This window comes from Triticum aestivum, chromosome 2A, assembly GCF_018294505.1.
Source record: "Triticum aestivum cultivar Chinese Spring chromosome 2A, IWGSC CS RefSeq v2.1, whole genome shotgun sequence".
Lineage (NCBI taxonomy): Eukaryota > Viridiplantae > Streptophyta > Magnoliopsida > Poales > Poaceae > Triticum > Triticum aestivum.
In genome coordinates this window covers 38,421,327-38,439,778 of record NC_057797.1, presented here as the reverse complement: position 1 = coordinate 38,439,778, position 18,452 = coordinate 38,421,327, and positions in this window count along the sequence as shown.

Here is an 18,452-nt window from a genome sequence, read left to right as displayed (position 1 = left end):
GCGGCATTTCTTTTAAAGCCCTTTATGTGGTGTCGCTCAGACGCCCGACTGTGGCTTTTAAAGCCCTTTATGTGGTGTCGCTCAGACGCCCGACTGTGGCATTTCTTTTAAAGCCCTTTATGTGGGGTCGCTAAGACGCCCGACTGTGGCATTGCTTGTTATTTGTTTCATAAATTTTAATACTACTATGTTATTGCAATTTTATAAATAACTTGCTTGCACGCATCAGAGATTTATTTATCTTTTGTGACTGACGTCATGAGCATAAAATATTTTCAGCACATCAGTGTTATATTATACCTGTGTTCATAATGTTTGCGAGTACATTCAAAGTACTCACTGGCTTGTCCCTGGCTATTGTCTTGGCCAGATTTTCTTGAACGAAGAGGAGCGACGCGATGACAACCCCGGAACCCACACAATGGAGATAGCAGCCTCGCGAAGATAGTAGTTAACCTGGTCAGCTGTTCCCGTGGGAAATGGAGTCCCATAGACACTGATGTTTCACAACCCGCTTCCGCCATCAACCACAAGAAACCATTTGTTGTACTCACAGGCCAGAATGGCCTTGTACTACATATTTTGTTTTTCTGCTTGGAATTTCTGTATCAAGTTGGAGCCTCATCAGCTAACAGTAATCCTGGGGCTGATGAGCACGACGGTCTTTTCTGGAAATTTATTACCCGGAAAACCGGTCGTGACAGACTTGGTATCAGAGCCAGGCTGACCATTGGCTAATCCTATCTTAGCCAGGTCAATAAATTTAGGCAAACCAACCCACCAAACCATAACCAAACCCCAGCCAAGCTTCTCGTGTAAGATAGCCACACAGTAATCCCGACACTTTTGGCAGTCGGTGCCCAACCTATCAGCCTAACCTGTCGATCGCACACCAGTGACCAGCACCCAAGGCGCCTCATTCGCAAGTGTGCGGAAGAAGACTCCGTCCCCTTTTTCCTATAAAAAGGGCACGCTAGTCTCAACCCAGCACAGCACAGCCGCTACCCCAAACCGAGCCACAATGCCTGGCCCTGTCGTGCACAATGAAACCACAGCAACCAACCTTGGAGGTTTTGTGACCATCCTCGCAAACCTCACCCGTCGTGCCTATGCGTTAGAAGAGCCACCAGAATTTGTTGTGTACCAAGGACCCATGAGCGGTGAAGACCGTCAATTTAGGGCCACTGTGCACATCTACGGTAGGGGACTGTCACCCGAGCGCCCCTACAGATTCACCGGAAGAACAACTTCCTTCGAGCCACAAGCCATCCAGCTAGCCGCTCGAGAAGCTATAGTTCATCCCAGGCACTTGTCGCCCAGAGTTAACTGTCGCTCGTTCCACTACTACCCCAGACGTGAAGGGTATGGTAGACCACCCCAAGTTGCCAACGGAGATCACGATACGGACCCCGCATTGTTGCACCTAGTGCGCTATGTAAGTGCACTAGAGGCACTATTCGACTAGATCACCATTGATCTGATCGCAGCTCGTGGAGAGCTAGTTCGTCGAAACCCAGCTAGAAGAGAAGACGAGCCCGATGCCGACAACCCAGTCGTGTTGTTCGGACAACCGATCGAGACCCCGAGATCAGCTCCAGCCATCAGCCGAGATGCTTTGATGACCCCAGAAGTGCTTCGTCGCCTTTTGGGAGCACACTCCAACGGGGTTGTGGCCAACAATCCCCGCGATGGTCATCATCACTACCCCGACCCTGCAGTTCCTCCGCCATCTCCGACTAATCCCGGCAGTGAGACACGTGGAGAAGCCTCGACATCCACCAGGCACGCCCGTTTAGACATTAACGAGGTAGACTAAGCCGTACAAGTAGTACCGAGTCTTAGTGTATCCTCACTTTGTAATCATGCGACCGTGTATATTAACGCAGCCTGTCGTGGTGCCTCTGTTTTAATGGTAGCCTTGCGTATTTTCTTTGTCAGCGCATAGTTGCACATTTTCCGGGCACAACTACCAAAACCAACCCAATGACAACCACAGTAACATGTGTCTTTATGAGATATGTGTATCTCTGACACTGACCCGACCTTTGGAGCTAAGCTGGCAAATTTATTACCTTTCACCACGGTAAAATGATCCGGCTCCATTGCTATATAAAGGCCACCTTGTGACCTTACCCAGCAACCCTCACCTTGTGCACCACACTCACAACTTTTTCCTGTCATGCCGAGCCCCAGCATTCATCTGAGAACCCCAGATGCAACCCTAGGTAGCTTTGTCAAAATATTGTGGGATTTTACCCGCAGTAGCATGGGTTCTACCCAGCCACCCCAGTACGAGCTGTTCAAATCTAGAATCACCCCATCCACCTCGGAATATTGGGCAGCAGTACACATTCCTCCTGTAGACCCCAACCAAGATCCAACAGAAGTTTCCTTCGTGGGGAAATCTATGCCAACCCCACACCTGGCCATAGAAGCTGCTGCAAAAGAAGCGATTGCTCGTCTTCGATCCGCAGTACCCTATGCCCGCGAACGAGGATATTATTACTTTCCGAGCCGTGCAGCACCCGGAGAAGTAACGTCTTTTCCCGGTGGGCGTATTGAGAGAGACCCAGTTCTGGCCAACCTTATCCAGTACATCATCGCTCAAGAGCATTTGAACCAACGAGTGATGGATTATCTCCAGAATCTGACTGATCTGAATCCTCAGATTGCCATCGGCAGACCAATGAGGCCCGACCCGGAGAGACGCATACATCGACTGGTCAATCCACTTCCTCCGATAGATGAGGAGTGTATCCCTTTACCAGAGACATTTTATCAGGACCCCACCCAGTTACCGTTTACATTTTAGACGTCACTACTGTATTTGTTTTTGCAGCATTTATATTTGCGTGTATCTTATGCATGGTACCCCAAATTTGTGCGACAAGTCGAGTATTTAGTTTCTACTGGTATAGTAATTTTTCTTCGTGATTAACTTGTGTAACCGCGAAAGATCCTAGTATGAGTTTTCTTTTTACTAAATTGCTGCATCATTTATCCCCTCACTACGTGGATTATTATTATTTTTATTCACGCAGCACCACGGCAGCAGTCTCACAACCGCTCGAACGCATATGGAACTTTTGTTTTTCACAACGGCTCTTAGCAAATCTCGAGGACGAGATTTTTCTTAAGGGGGGTAGTATTGTAACACCCCAAAAATTTAACCAGGTTTTAGTTATTAAAATTTTGCCAAGAGTTTAAAATTTTTGCATGCAAGTATATCTTTGTTGATTTCAAAACTTTTCTTTTAATATTAAGAAAATTTTCCCAAGTGGATCCTTCCAAAATATATTGGACTTATTTTCCCTCTCATTTAAAAAAAACATCTCTCAATCAGGAGATTTATTTATAAAATTATTTCACCCTGAGCTTTATTCATTAAATGACTTGTTTTAAAATTTGGAGCTCTTTTTGAACTACAACCATTTGATATATTTAACTAAAAATTTCACCAAAATTTGGAGATATCATGTGATGTCTCTAAATCACTTTTGTGCAATAATATATTTCATTCATTGGATATTTTGAGTTCTACACCAAGTTTTCAAATCTGGTCCAGTGGGCAATTTTACACTGCAACCTATTTAAATATTTCTTTAAAACTTCTACCAAAATTAGGGGAGGTCAGTAGGAGCATATTATTCCACTTTGTGCAAAAACCTATTTATGTTCTTTGAAAAAATTGAGTGAATCATCCTCTTTTTCATTCTGGTCCAGCCTTGTGATTTCTACTGCAACCCTATTTAATTTTGCTCCAAAGATCTTGTGTTTTCTCCTACTTGTAGATAGCCCTACAAAACCCCTAAATCCAGGAGCATGTACCCATTGGATTAATTTTGGTTCATGAAATAATGTCATTTATTTCCTGTCCAGAATTGTAGTTTTGCAAGACTTGCACTAACAAGTTTGTGCATTTCACCAACTAACCTCACCACCCTCTTATGCATCTAAAGAGACCACCATCTGGAGTTTTTGGCCAATCCAAGACCTGCCTAAGTGCCCTTAGCATTTGGTCAAACACCTTATGGGCATGATCTGTTTTGACATGAATTTTGGCATTGCACTGTGAACTTGCACCTCTGATCAAACAAGCATGTCCACTAGACTCCCCGTTACTCCTAACCTAGATCTGCTAAATGCCAGCCTCACCCAAGCTCTGTAGCATGCTCTGGCATTACGCCACACGCTCCCCTTCTCACCGCAACACGCCAAGCCGCCCCTCGCCACGCCCGGCAGGCCAAGAGCTAGCCACCGCAGCCGCCCGACAGCCTCTGCCCATGTCGGCGCCGCCGAACCTTCCTCCGCTCGCCACCTGCCTCCTAGAGCAGTGCGTGCTCATCCGCAAGCATGTCCCCTAGCGCTCGTCGCCGCCATGATGCCCTGCAGCTACAGAATGGCGGTCGGCGGAGAGCTTATCCACGGCCGCCGCGGAACCGCCTTGCCACGCCTATAAAAGGAGCCCCGAGCTCATCTCCGCACGCAGGCAGTCCCAAGCCACCTCCCGAGGACCCCCATTGGCAGCTAATCGACCCGGGGAGGCATCCTTCCTCATCTCCGGCAACCGCGGCCGCCGCCACTACCCCGGCCATTCCGGCACCACCAGGGCCTTCCCCTCTCCGTTCTCTTCGCCAGGAACCTCCTCATCCTTCCGTGAACACATCCCCCTACTCGATTTTGATCGGGAACCACCGTAACCCCAAAACCACTCTGCTCCCGAAACTCCCCTCAGCCGCGAAGCTCACCGCCGATGACTCTTTCCACCCCCGTCTACCCAGCGACCACCGGAAGGACCGCCGCAGTCTCGCGGATCCATCCAGACCCTCTGGAACCTGCGGGGAGCCACCGTTCGCCGGCGACGATCGCCATTGCCTCGCCTCCGTTCGGGCAGAGGAAGAGGAGGGAGGGATAGACTGGTCAAACCTGACCAGTGGGCCCTCTGGACCCACTGTCAGCGACCCCGTGGCTGTCCACGTGGGATTAAGTGAAGGCGTAATCCCCCAGTGCGTTTCCCCCGCTCCGAAAACGTATTCCCCTCCGAAACATTTCCTTTTCTGTTTTATTTTAAATAGCAGATTTTGACCACAGCTTTGACTGTCTATAACTTTTTAAATATAAGTCCAAATGAAATGATTCTTTTTTCTACCTCTCTCAAATTTCACCTAGTTTATTTTAAGATTTATTTGAAAAAAATTCAGAACAACTTTTTGTGCTGTTTTTATTTTGTGTGTTAATTCTTTTATATTGCTAAAATAGGATTTTTGAAGAGAGGAGAAATGTTTCAAGTTTTGGAGTGCACCCTGCCTTTCCACACATTGAAGGCAAGCATTCTGAACCCGGGCATAATATTTTTGTGTGTTCGATGACACGTTCATAACATCACCTCACTTTGGAGAAAACTTGTTATTTCATGTGATATGATCATATGCATGGGTGCATGTTATTGATTTCCATGCTGTTGGAAATGGACACACTTGTGATGATAATCACCCTCGTGTGCCTTGCATGCATACCGGCAGGAACCCGGGAAAACCTCTGCCTTGGATAGGCATGAGTTTGTCGCCGGTCTCCGTCGGGACGGTTATGTCTGGTATGGCATGGCAAGGTGATATGAGCGGTGACTCTGTTGGTCGAAATATATTCGTCATGCTAATCATGCAGGGAATACTTAAACCTCCTGAGTCGACCGTAGATCGAGTCTTGTGCCAGTAACCCCCATACTTGTTTCGTACTACCACTCGTCTCTACAGCAAGTAGAGTACGGTTCAGTAAGTTGTCAACCTCTTTCTAGCACACACCGTACAGAGGGGCCATGGTGGAAGATACCGGTTGTAGCTGGTAGGCAGGCCACCTGGTCCAGGGGCATGGGTGTTTCCGGTTGGGACCGAGAGGGGAGGCCACCCCTTAGAGCGCGCGATATAAATTTGATCCCATGCTACGCGAGGTTGTAGCCTCCCCACTTAGAGTTTGCTTAACAGGTGTCATGGGTGATTCCAGACATGTGTCAGATAAGCTGGTGTGTGCAAGTTAGGTGTGTTTTCAACAAAAAGACCGTAGACGGAATTAGTCCCGATGGACTAAAGAAATCCGTTACTCGTGGGTAAAGAGTACACCCTCTACAGAGATTAAACCTATTCGAATAGCCGTGTCCATGGTTAAGGATTACAGTCTGGGATGGGTCAAGTGTCGGTCTTAGTGTCGGTCTTCGGAGGTGAAACTGTTAACCAGAACTGGAACTACTACCTGTGACTTGTGATAATTATGATTATTATTATTGTTGACTGACCCGTGATATTATTGTTATTATCGAGTATCTCTGGGATGGTTCTAGCTCCGGGATATTCACTATGATTGTTTCTTTTAAAGCCCTTTATGTGGTGTCGCTCAGACGCCCGACTGTGGCATTTCTTTTAAAGCCCTTTATGTGGTGTCGCTCAGACGCCCGACTGTGGCATTTCTTTTAAAGCCCTTTATGTGGTGTCGCTCAGACGCCCGACTGTGGCATTTCTTTTAAAGCCCTTTATGTGGTGTCGCTCAGACGCCCGACTGTGGCATTTCTTTTAAAGCCCTTTATGTGGTGTCGCTCAGACGCCCGACTGTGGCATTTCTTTTAAAGCCCTTTTTGTGGTGTCGCTCAGACGCCCGACTGTGGCATTTCTTTTAAAGCCCTTTATGTGGTATCGCTCAGACGCCCGACTGTGGCATTTTTTTGAGCCCTTTATGTGGTGTCACTCAGACGCCCGACTGCGGCATTTCTTTTAAAGCCCATTATGTGGTGTCGCTCAGACGCCCGACTGTGGCATTTCTTTTAAAGCCCTTTATGTGGTGTCGCTCAGACGCCCGACTGTGGTATTTCTTTTAAAGCCCTTTATGTGGTGTCGCTAAGACGCCCGACTGTGGCATTGCTTGTTATTTGTTTCATAAATTTTAATACTACTATGTTATTGCAATTTTATAAATAACTTGCTTGCACGCATCAGAGATTTATTTATCTTTTGTGACTGACATCATGAGCATAAAATATTTTCAGCACATCATTGTTATATTATACCTGTGTTCATAATGTTTGCGAGTACATTCAAAGTACTCACTGGCTTGTCCCTGGCTATTGTCTTGGCCAGATTTTCTTGCACGAAGAGGAGCGACGCGATGACAACCCCGGAACCCACACAATGGAGATAGCAGCCTCGCGAAGATAGGAGTTAACCTAGTCAGCTGTTCCCGTGGGAAATGGAGTCCCATAGACACTGATGTTTCACAACCCGCTTCCGCCATCAACCACTAGAAACCATTTGTTGTACTCACAGGCCAGAATGGCCTTGTACTACATATTTTGTTTTTCTGCTTGGAATTTCTGTATCAAGTTGGAGCCTCATCAGCTAAAAGTAATCCTGGGGCTGATGAGCACGACGGTCTTTTCTGGAAATTTATTACCCAGAAAACCGGTCGTGACATATCTTCTGGCCTCACCGGACTCGGAGAGGCCCTCGGCAACGACACTTCGGGGTCGCCCGCTTCCGGAGCGGAGGAGTCCGGAGGAGGCGTTTCGCTCTCCATCATCTCTGGAAGAAGATCCCCTGAAGACGAGCTCATTTGAGAGAGACTAAGGCCCGAACTGCAAAGATATATGCGGTGGTTATTTTCTCAGAAGAAAAGGATGACATATCTGTACTACTAAAGTATTTTGGGTCACTTACGACTCGCTGGAGAATTGATCCCCCCGCGGACTTTGTGCGGCAAAAGCACCCCCCAAGGTAGGACCCTCCGTGGGAGACTTCTTCTCCCGTTTGGAAGCTTCGGCTTCCGAATCCCTGGGCGTAGTCCTTTTCCTCCTCCGGTCGTCTTCCTTCATGGAGACGCTCGCTCCCTCGGTTAGAATGGGCAGTGTTGGGGGCCCGCGTCCGCCCGTATTATCCTCCCCAGTATCTGCCTTCAAGGGCTCCGGGCAAGGTGCGACCTGGAGCATCTTTTCCAATACCGGATTGTCCAAACCCTCAGGGAGGGGGGCCGAACACCGAATCAACTTCGCCTTTGTTAGCCAGTCCTGGTCAAAAAGCAAACTGTCAGAAATAACTTCGTAACAAATGAGAGACAGTATGTTCGGCCGGAAGGTTCCTTACCTGTTCGGCGGCACGGTTACTGCTCAGGCCCACGTCCTTGGTGATTTCCGGACACTCTACCTGAGGTTCGAAGAATGACTTGTACATCTCCTCGTGCGTCAGGCTGAGGAAATTTTGAATGACACGCGGTCCCTCGGGACTGAACTCCCACAAGCGAAGGGGCTAGCGTTTGCAAGGCTGGACTTGACGAACCAGCATAACTTGTATTACTGCAACCAAACTAAATTCTCCATTGAAGAGATCTCGAATGCGGCTTTGCAGTATAGGAACGTCCTTGGCTGGACCCCAGCTCAGACCTCTCCTGATCCATGACATCAGTTGTGGTGGAGGGCCCGAGCGGAAAACAGGGGTGGCCGCCCACTTGGCACTTCTAGGAGCCGTGATGTAGAACCACTCCTATTGCCACAATTTAGACACCTCTGGAATGGAACCTTTGGGCCATAGAGCTCCCATCATCTTGCATATTGAGGCACCTCCACACGCTGCATGTTGCCCCTCGATCATCTTTGGCTTTACTTCAAAGGTCTTGAGCCACAGGCCAAAGTGAGGGGTAACCCGGAGGAAGGCCTCACACACGACAATAAATGTCGTGATATGAAGAAAGGAGTCCGGAGCTAGATCATGGAAATCTAGCCCGTAATAAAACATCAAACCCCTGACGAAAGGATCCAGAGCAAGGCCTAGACCTTGTAGGAAGTGGGAGACAAACACGAAGTTCTCGTTGGGTTCGGGGGAGGGGACGGCCTGCCCTCGGGCAGGCAGCCGATGCAAAACCTCGGCGGTCAGATATCTGGCCTCCCTCAACTTTTTGATGAATTCTTCCGTGACGGAGGAAGGCACCCATCGGCCTTGAAGGCTAGATCCAGTCATGATTGAAGGTTCGGAGCACCTGACCTGAACTTTGGGTGTTTGAGCTTGAGGTGGGGGAAGGATTCGATTGAGCACGGGAGGAAAAAAATAAAAGCCTTGTCCCTTTATAAAGAGGGTGAATATCAAGCATCCTCTCCGTGGCCGTTTGGACTTGCCTATAGTCTAGGAGTCCTAGAAGCGGTTGGGTCACCCACGCCCGTATTGATGAGAATCCCGGAATAAGGGGACACGATCTCTTCTTCAATGAGACGTGCCAAGGAAACTGCCTCGCATGACACGCTGAGGTGGGACAATAAAACGATTCGAATAAAGGCTTGGCCGTGGTGCGATGTCACACTACGGAATACGTCAGCAGATTAGATTTGTGTAAATATTATTCTCTCTATGACAATATGTGGAAACTTATTTTGCAGAGCCGGACACTATCTTTGTGTTCAAAATCTTCTATGAAGTACTTGGAGGAGGAACCCGCCTTGCAATGCCGAAGACAATCTGCGCGCCGGACTCGTCGTCATTGAAGCCTGGTTCAGGGGCTACTGAGGGAGTCCTGGATTAGGGGGTGTCCGGATGGCCGGACTATACCTTCAGCCGGACTCCTGGACTATGAAGATACAAGATTGAAGACTTCGTCCCATGTCCGGAAGGGACTTTCCTTGGCGTGGAAGGCAATCTTGGCGATACGGATATGTAGATCTCCTACCATTGTAACCGACTTTGTGTAACCCTAACCTTCTCCGGTGTCTATATAAACCGGAGGGTTTTAGTCCGTAGGACAACATACAGAACAACAATCATACCTTAGGCTAGCTTCTAGGGTTTAGCCTCTCCGATCTCGTGGTAGATCTACTCTTGTACTACCCATATCATCAATATTAATCAAGCAGGACGTAGGGTTTTACCTCCATCAAGAGGGCCCGAACCTGGGTAAAACTTCATGTCCCTTGCCTCATGTTACCATCCGGCCTAGACGCATAGTTCGGGACCCCCTACCCGAGATCCGCCGGTTTTGAAACCGACAGTCATGCTGGATAAATTCACCAAATGGATAGAGGCCAAACCGGTTAAAACAGCCGAATCTGGACCGGTGATAGATTTCATATCCGGGATTGTACATCGCTACGGCGTCCCCCACAACATCATCACTGATAACGGGACAAACTTCACAGCCGACGAGGTAAAACTCTGGTGCAGCAAAATGGGGATCAAGCTCGATTATGCTTCAGTCTACCATCCACAAACCAATGGTCAAGTCGAATGAGCAAATGGTCTTATAATGAGCGGCATTAAACCCAGACTAGTGCGCTCCTTAACAGAGTCTGACACGCACTGGGTAGAGGAGCTCGACTCCGTACTCTGGGGGCTGTGGACCACGCCGAATCGTAGTACCGGATACACACCATTTTTATGGTGTACGACGCTGAGGCAGTCCTGCCCTGTGACATAATTCATGACTCACCTCGAGTGCGCATGTACGAAGAAACAGAAGCTGAGCTCGATCGGCAGGATAGTCTGGACACCTTGGAGGAAGAGCGCGACGTAGCCAAAGCCCATTCCGTATTTTAGCAGCAACAGGCCCGCAGATACCAAAGCAGAGAAGTACGAGCCAAAACTTATAAGGTTGGCGAACTAGTTCTCCGGCTGCCGGATAAGAAAAAGAACAAGCTAGAGCCCAAATGGGAAGGTCCCTTCGTCATTGACCAAGTTCTGACCGGTGGAGCGTACCGACTGCGGGATGCATCGACTAGTCGACTCAAGCCGAACCCATGGAACGCAGCCAGGCTCCGAAGATTCTACGCCTAGCACTGGACTTTATGTTAGTCCCTTCCCTTTGTCCATTTTCTGCATATGCGTCGTCTGTCTTGTTTTCCTTTCTTTCTTTTATTCCTCTAGGTCTTCAAGGGTCACCTTGTGCCTCACTTGTACACTACAAAGGTGCTAGCCGCACTATCTACGCATGGGGGCTTCTTTCACAGAAGCTTAAATTATTTACTTGGGCATCACGCCCAACACATGCGTTATACTTCCGCATGTAACTTTTTTCACCATTATATGCATCGATATGACTTAAGTTTTGGCCAAGCTGGGTTGCCTGGCTCTTGTATTTATGCCCTACGTTCCCGTTAATTTGGCTAGGGCATAAGGGGAGCACCTCTGCGATTGTTACCGCCGGGTCAGCCGGACGTGTACCTCAGACTGGGTGAAGCCGAAAGCTAGCGTTCTTAAGAGAATATTCGGTCGGTGAACAAAAGATGACTTTTATTTATTAACCATATCTGGACCCAGACGTTTTTACTGTGCTTCTTGTCGCAGTCCGGACATGCACTTTAGGGCATGCCTACCCAGGGAAAGGAACCCTTAACGGAACTGTTCTCTCTGGAAGATGTTTCTTACTACCCATGTAATATAACATAACTAGTTGGGCACTTGTCTGATAAAGCACTAATGACCCCTACGCCTAGTCTCCATGCATGCCCCGGTTCTTATATAACCGAGAGGGTATTCGGATACACTCCAGACTTTCGGGTCCCGAGGTTGGAGCGAAAAGGTCCGCCACGACAAACAATCTACAATCCGGATAGAAGGCATCATATATGTCACTTTACAATTACATAGTCAATTTGACTGGTTGAATTCCTCTTCAATGCCATCCAATAGGCTGTCTAGTCTACAGTCCCGTTGGGAATACTTTGCGGCCAATTCTACTTGGTCGTACACTAAATTTACAGGGATCTCCTTGCCATCAGGCCCCACAGGTCCGTCTTCGGCCATGTGGTTCGGGTCAGCCTTCGTGTACCGTGTCTTCACCATCGCCCAAGCTTCCCTGGCGCCCTGACGGCAGGCCGATATCTTCCATAATCGGAAGCGCTGCCGTGCTCCCTTTAGCTTTTTTGCAAGCTCTCCAAGGCCTTCGGGTAGGGAGACGGACGGCCACAAGGCCTGGGCAACGCCTCGCATCACCTGCCGAACTCGTTCGTCCAACTGTGCGAGCTCAGGAAGAAGATCACCCGTCGAACTAGGCATCTCCTCGACAGGACGACCTGTTAACATACCTACAGACATAACTCTGTCAGTCAGCTTCCCCGCCGAACTCTTTTTAAGTTCGTTCAAGCACTTACTAAATATGCCGCACCGAAGCCGTCGATTCTCCTTAACAGAGTCTGACAGTTGGGCACGAACATCTTTCAGTTCCATGCCCAGCTTGGTGTTGGCATCTTGGAGATCATTCTTCTCCTGCCTAACCCTTGTAAGCACATTCTCACCAGCCTTCAACTGGCGTTTGAGCTGTTGCTTATCCAGATTCACTCCAGCGTCATCTGCAATTTTTTCGTCAGATTTTCATATAAGGCTGCACTGTAATATGATACTTATCATTTGACGGATATGTTACCAACGGGGGTCTCTTTGGGCTCCCCTGCGGGGGACAGTGCAGCCTGAAATTGGGCTTTGCACTCTTCCAGCTCCTGGGACAGTGGAGTATTCTTTTCTGTAAGAACCTACATAACAAATGATCCTTAAATCAATTATCCTAACTGTTTCCAGTCTCAGGGGCTACTAATATATATAATCATCAAATTTTCTCACCCGTATGTCTTTTACATACTGCTCCGTGGCTCTGGCTAGACCATCTTGAGCGGCACGGAGGTGCGCATCTCCCGAGTTGAAGGCATCCAATGCATCTGGGGAGAAACAAGCGTCACGAAGAACAGTCCGGCGACGCCTGTGGTTCATGGCACTTTCCACCTCAGAATGGGTGGCGGACAGTCTATCCGTATCCTCTGTCGGAGGAGCACCCGGCGCACGCCTTGTACTCGTTCCCACTTTCGAGTCCGGCCTTGGAGCCTGGCTTGTGGAGGCGCGATTGGTAGCCTCTCCGGGTATAGTCCGGCGAGCGCTCTTTTTCCTGAAAAGAAGGCATGGGCGTTAGTATGCCTCTGTAAATAATGTCTTGTAATAAAGACGACACGCTACACCGCTGCGCCGGTGCCTCAATCCGGAATGCGGATCTTTTCAGCTTGGCTGGCCTAGCGGCCTCTTGGTGGCTAGTTGCCACGGGCTCAGCCTTTGCCCTGAGAACCTCCCCTGCAAAACACGGCTGTTATACGGCAATAAAAAGAGCACAAGGACGGATCCCTTTTTAAGTGCTGGGATTTCGGTCTCAGTCACCTGTGAGGCTGGAACTAGCCCAGGGTAATCGGTCGTAATGGCGACCATGGTATTGTCATTACTCCCTTGGTAAAATACCCCGTCGATCAGCTGCACGGATATGTCCGGATCCTCCTGGGAGGCCGGGTCAAGGGACCATCCAGGGTCCTCGGGCTGTGGGGGAGGCCTGTTTATCTCCTTTACTGCCTGGCGCAGCTCCTGCGATGAAATCGCTAGAATGAATACTTAAACTATGGGAATACAAAACGGATGGGCGAGAAAAATCTCCGCTTACCCAGCTCGAAGGATTGTACATGGAGAATCCGCCCTGCGGGTTCACATGGAGGAATTCCTCCTCTTCTCCCTTGTACAAAGTGGACAAGATCTTTATTAGATCAGCAGCCGATCCTGGCCCTTTGCGGCCGTGGCGGGTGGCGTCATCCTCCCCGTTGAAATCCCACATGGGGTGGCCTCTATACTGGAGCGGCTGCACCCCCCGCATAATGCATATAGTCATGACCTCGATCATGGTCAATCCGGATCGAGCTAAAGAGCTTATCCAGCTCATCAGATAAAGAATGTCACGGTCGTCTTCCTCCAGGGGGCTCCGTGGACGCCAGCTCCGATGCTTCTTCAAAGGGGCGTTGTCAAACTCTGGAAGGCCGATCCGAATAGGGTCCGGAACGGGGACATCTTCTATATAAAACCATTCTCAAGGCCAGTCTTCGGACGTCTTCTTTGGGGTCTCGGGTAGGTATCCGGTCCCGGCGATACGCCACACTTCGGCTCCGCCCACTTGATATATTGATCCCTTCTTAGAATGGGGCACCAAACAGAACAGCTTCTTCCACAGAGGGAAATGAGCCTCACAGCCCAAAAACAACTCGCAAAGGGCTACGAATCCCGCAATATGTAGCAGAGAAGCAGGCGTGAGGTTGTGCAGCTGCAGGCCATAGAACTCCAGAAGCCCTCGAAGAAATGGATGGATTGGGAATCTGAGCCCTCTTACCAGATAAGGGACAAGGCACACCCGCTCTCCCTTGGAGGGATTGGGACAAATCTTCGCTTGCTCTCCTCCATTATAGGTGGCAAGCCCGGCTCGAACTGGGACCAGGTACGCTGGGGGAAGAAATCCCTTGGACTGAAGCACCACCAATTTTCTATGCGGGATGGAACATCTCTCCTAATATCCCGGCTTGGAGGTAGGGGTGCGAGAGGAGGAGCTGTGTCGACCAGCCATGGTGGAATGGATCTCTGTCGTGTACGCTCTGATGAAGACTCGGCAAGGGAGGATGATGTGATTTGGATATGAATCCTCGTCTTTTTAAATAGGCGGCTCATTTTGCGTAGCTAGGGTGGTAAATGTGAAAACACCCTGGCTCTTCACATTCGCTCGACACATGGAAAGTGGCCATTATTGGGCGTGGAAGCCAAGAAATACAAACCATCACGAGGAACCGGACATTATTTCGACAGGTACACAGAATTTGGAGAAGGAACCCGCCTTGCAATGCTGAAGACAACTGCGCGCCGGACTCATCGTCATTGAAGCCTAGTTCGGGGGCTACTGAGGGAGTCATGGATTAGGGGGTCTCCGGATAGCCGGACTATCTCCATTGGCCGGACTTATAGACTATGAAGATACAAGATTGAAGACTTCGTCTCGTGTCCGGATGGGACTCTACTTGGCGTGGAAGGCAAGCTAGGCAATACGTATATGGATATCTCCTCCTTTGTAACCGACCTTGTGTAACCCTAACCCTCTCCGGTGTTTATATAAACCAGAGGGTTTTAGTCCATAGGACAACAATGACAACATACAATCATACCATAGGCTAGCTTCTAGGGTTTACCCTCTCTGATCTCGTGGTAGGTCTACTCTTGTAACACCCATATCTTCAATATTAATCAAGCAGGACGTAGGGTTTTACCTCCATCAAGAGGGCCTGAAGCTGGGTCAAACTTCGTGTCCCTTACCTCCTGTTACCATCCGGCCTAGACGCACAGTTCGGGACCCCCTACCCAAGATCCGCCGGTTTTGACACCGACACCTGCGCCGATTCAGCCGGCAGGACGACATGTTTTCGTAGGTATCATCCATGGAGCGGAGTATGAGGATGGACCGACATCTAGTGGAGAAACCATTGTCTGTTCTGATGACGAGTCTTCGACTGGAGAGACCGAGTCGCTGTATCAGCTGCAGGACGGCCGGATTAGCGGAGGTTCCGATGGCAACAGTATTCCGGACCCCCTCGATCTGCCAAACCGGGTCGCTGTCTTCATGGCCGGAACACAACCAGCGCAGCACCCTTCTACTGCCGTGGCGATGTTCTCCTGTTCAGCAACAACAACGCCAGCAGGAGCAGGGGGCTCTGCGCCGCCTCCTGCTTAGGTTTTGTCCGATTTGTTTGACGCTTTGGCAACATTGATGGCCATGGAAGTGGATGCGGCAGCTCAAGATCAGCACAACGCGGAGATTGCAAAGGTGAACGATCAGATAACTGAGGCTAAAGCAGACCTGGCAGCAGTGCCAGGATGGCTACAAAACGGGCCGAGTTGGAAGCTCGGGCCTACCGGCTTAGGTTGGACCAGAATGCCTCATATGAGGTCAAGAAAAGAAGATACCGGTCGCACCTCCCGCCGGGTTATGAGCCAAGAAATCTCTTCAACATGCCAGGAGCCAGAACCAGTAACCAGCCAGTGGTAAACCGGAAGGAGTCGTCGGGAACAGGAGGGCCAGTTCAGCCACGCACGATGGACCCGCCTCGTCAGAACAATGTTGTACCGCAGTATGTTCCAACGCCCTCGGGGCATTACTCCAACCCGTTAGACAACATTGTGGCCACCGCTTCACGATTAGAAGCACTCCCAGCTGACGTCGAGTCACCAGTGGCGATTGAGACACGACGGGCCAGAGAGCTCCATCAAACAGCTTTAAACCAGCAGCAGGCTTATTCGCATAGTCATGAAAGGATTCATTCCACCCCCCGTCCGAGTCGGAGCTACAGCAGGCACGTTGAGGATGAACCAGCTGTATCAAGCAGTGCACATCACCGTAACTCGCCGCGAGGGCACAACCCGGTAGTTGGAGGTGCTAATGCGCAGGATGTGGTGGATCATGGTCATGCACGTCGAGAAGCCGAGTTAGCAGCTCTGCATGCAGCTCGTCAACCTACTTTGGTTCTCCCTACCACTTCAGTGGAGCCAGGTGTTCTTTTCAGTTCTTTAGGGGTGCCGCGTCTTACCCCCGCTTTCTGTAATGTGCGACTGCCCAAGGATTTTAAGGGACCTCGTAAGGTGCCCAATTACACCGCCGATTTGCAACCGGAGTCAAGGGTGGAGAGTTATGAGATGGCGATGGAGATGCTGGACGTGGATGAAGCATTGTGTGCTAAATACTTCACCATGATGTTGGAGGGGACAACTCGAACCTGGTTAAAGAGCTTACCAGCTAACTCTGTCGGGTCATGGTCTGAGCTAAGGCACCGGTTTATCCAGAATTTCAAAGATACATGAAAGCAGCCTATGTCAATTGTGGACCTAGCCGCTTGTCATCAAGAGGAGGGGGAGTCTACTACGCATTGGGTGAAGCGAGTCTCAGCTATTTTGCATTCATCAGACCGCATTAATGCAGATACATCAGTTTTGACATTGGAGGGCAACTACCGGTTTATGCCATTGAAGTTGAAGCTAGGGAGGCTTAAGCGTCACTGCAATGACATGTCAACCCTTATGGCCGCTTTGGTGAAATACTCCGATTCAGATAGTACCAAGGACCCTGAGTCAGAGGAGGAAAAACTGGGAAAAGGGAAGAAGAACGGCAACACCAAGGGACAACAGCATAACCTGGCAGGTCATGGGAACAATGGTAAGCGCAAAGCAGACAATAGTTTGGACTTTGTGGCTAACACCAATGCTCAGGATAACGGTCAGCGTCGTAAAGGCAAACAGCCCCAGAGGGGCGGACGGTCAGGCCCCAATGTGGAGCGCCTGTTAAATCAACCTTGTCCAAAGCATGGATCAAAGGAGAGGCCAGCTTCACATCTTTGGAAGGATTGTTACATCATGCGAGAGTTCAAGAACTCCAATATGTTTCAATACGACAATGGCCCACCCGGCGGTTCAGGTGGCTTTCATGGGGCAGGTTATGGAGGCAGCAACTCCGGTTCAGGATTTCAAGGCAATCAAACGGACATAGCAATCAAGGGAACCAGGGCAACAAGGGAGGTTATAACCATCAGTGGAATTAGCAGCAGCAGTAGTCGGGTTATCAGAGCAATCCAAAACAGTTGAATAGTGGGAAGTATCATGTCTTCACCACTAGCTTGGGCCAGCATCATCAGAAGCTTCACAAGAGGGCCGTGAACTCTGTTGAACCAGCAGTGCCTCAGTACTTGCGCTGATCTGAGCAACCCATTTTATGGAGTAGAGAGGATCACCCACCTCGGGTTGATAATCCGGGTCATCTGGCCCTAGTGGTGGCACCTCAGGTTGGGGGGTATAAGTTCACCAAGGTGCTTATGGATGGGGGAAGCAGTATCTATATTCTTTGCTATGATACCTTCCGCCGCATGGGGTTGACGGATAAGAATCTTAAACCGTCGAACACCGTTTTTCATGGCGTGGTGCCCGGTAAGTCTGCGTATCTAGTGAGCAAGATAGCCCTAGAGGTGGACTTTGGAGATGATCATGATTCGAGATCAGAAACATTGACTTGTGAGTGGTGAAAATCAAGAGTCCGTATCACGCCCAGTTTGGGCGATCGGCTTATGCCAAGTTCAAGGCAAGGCCGTGTTATGTTTACCTGCAGCTTAAGATGCCAGGTCATAAGGGGACCATCACAGTACATGGGAGCAGGAAGATCGCTTTGGAATGTGAGGAAGGCGATGCGGCTTACGCTGAGTCGGTTTGTGCCACAGAAGAGCTGAAGTTTTATAAAGACAAGGTTGATCCGGCAGACATGACTTCTTTGAAAAAGCCAACTGTGGAGCACGATCCGGCGTTGAAGTTTAAATCGGCCACAAAAACTAAGATGGTTGATTTTATTCCTGGTGATTCGTCCAAACAGTTCAGCATCAGCACTAACCTGGATCCCAAATAGGAAAGCGTGCTCATCGAGTTCATCCGTGAGAATTGGGAATTCTTTCATTGGAAGCCTTCTGACATACCAGGTGTACCGATGGAACTCGCTGAGCACACACTTAATATAGATCCTAAGTTCAAACCGGTTAGGCGGTTTCTCCGCCGCTTAAACGAAGAAAGGCGTAAGGCTATTGGTGAGGAGGTAGCTCGGCTGTTGGCTGATGTCTACTACAC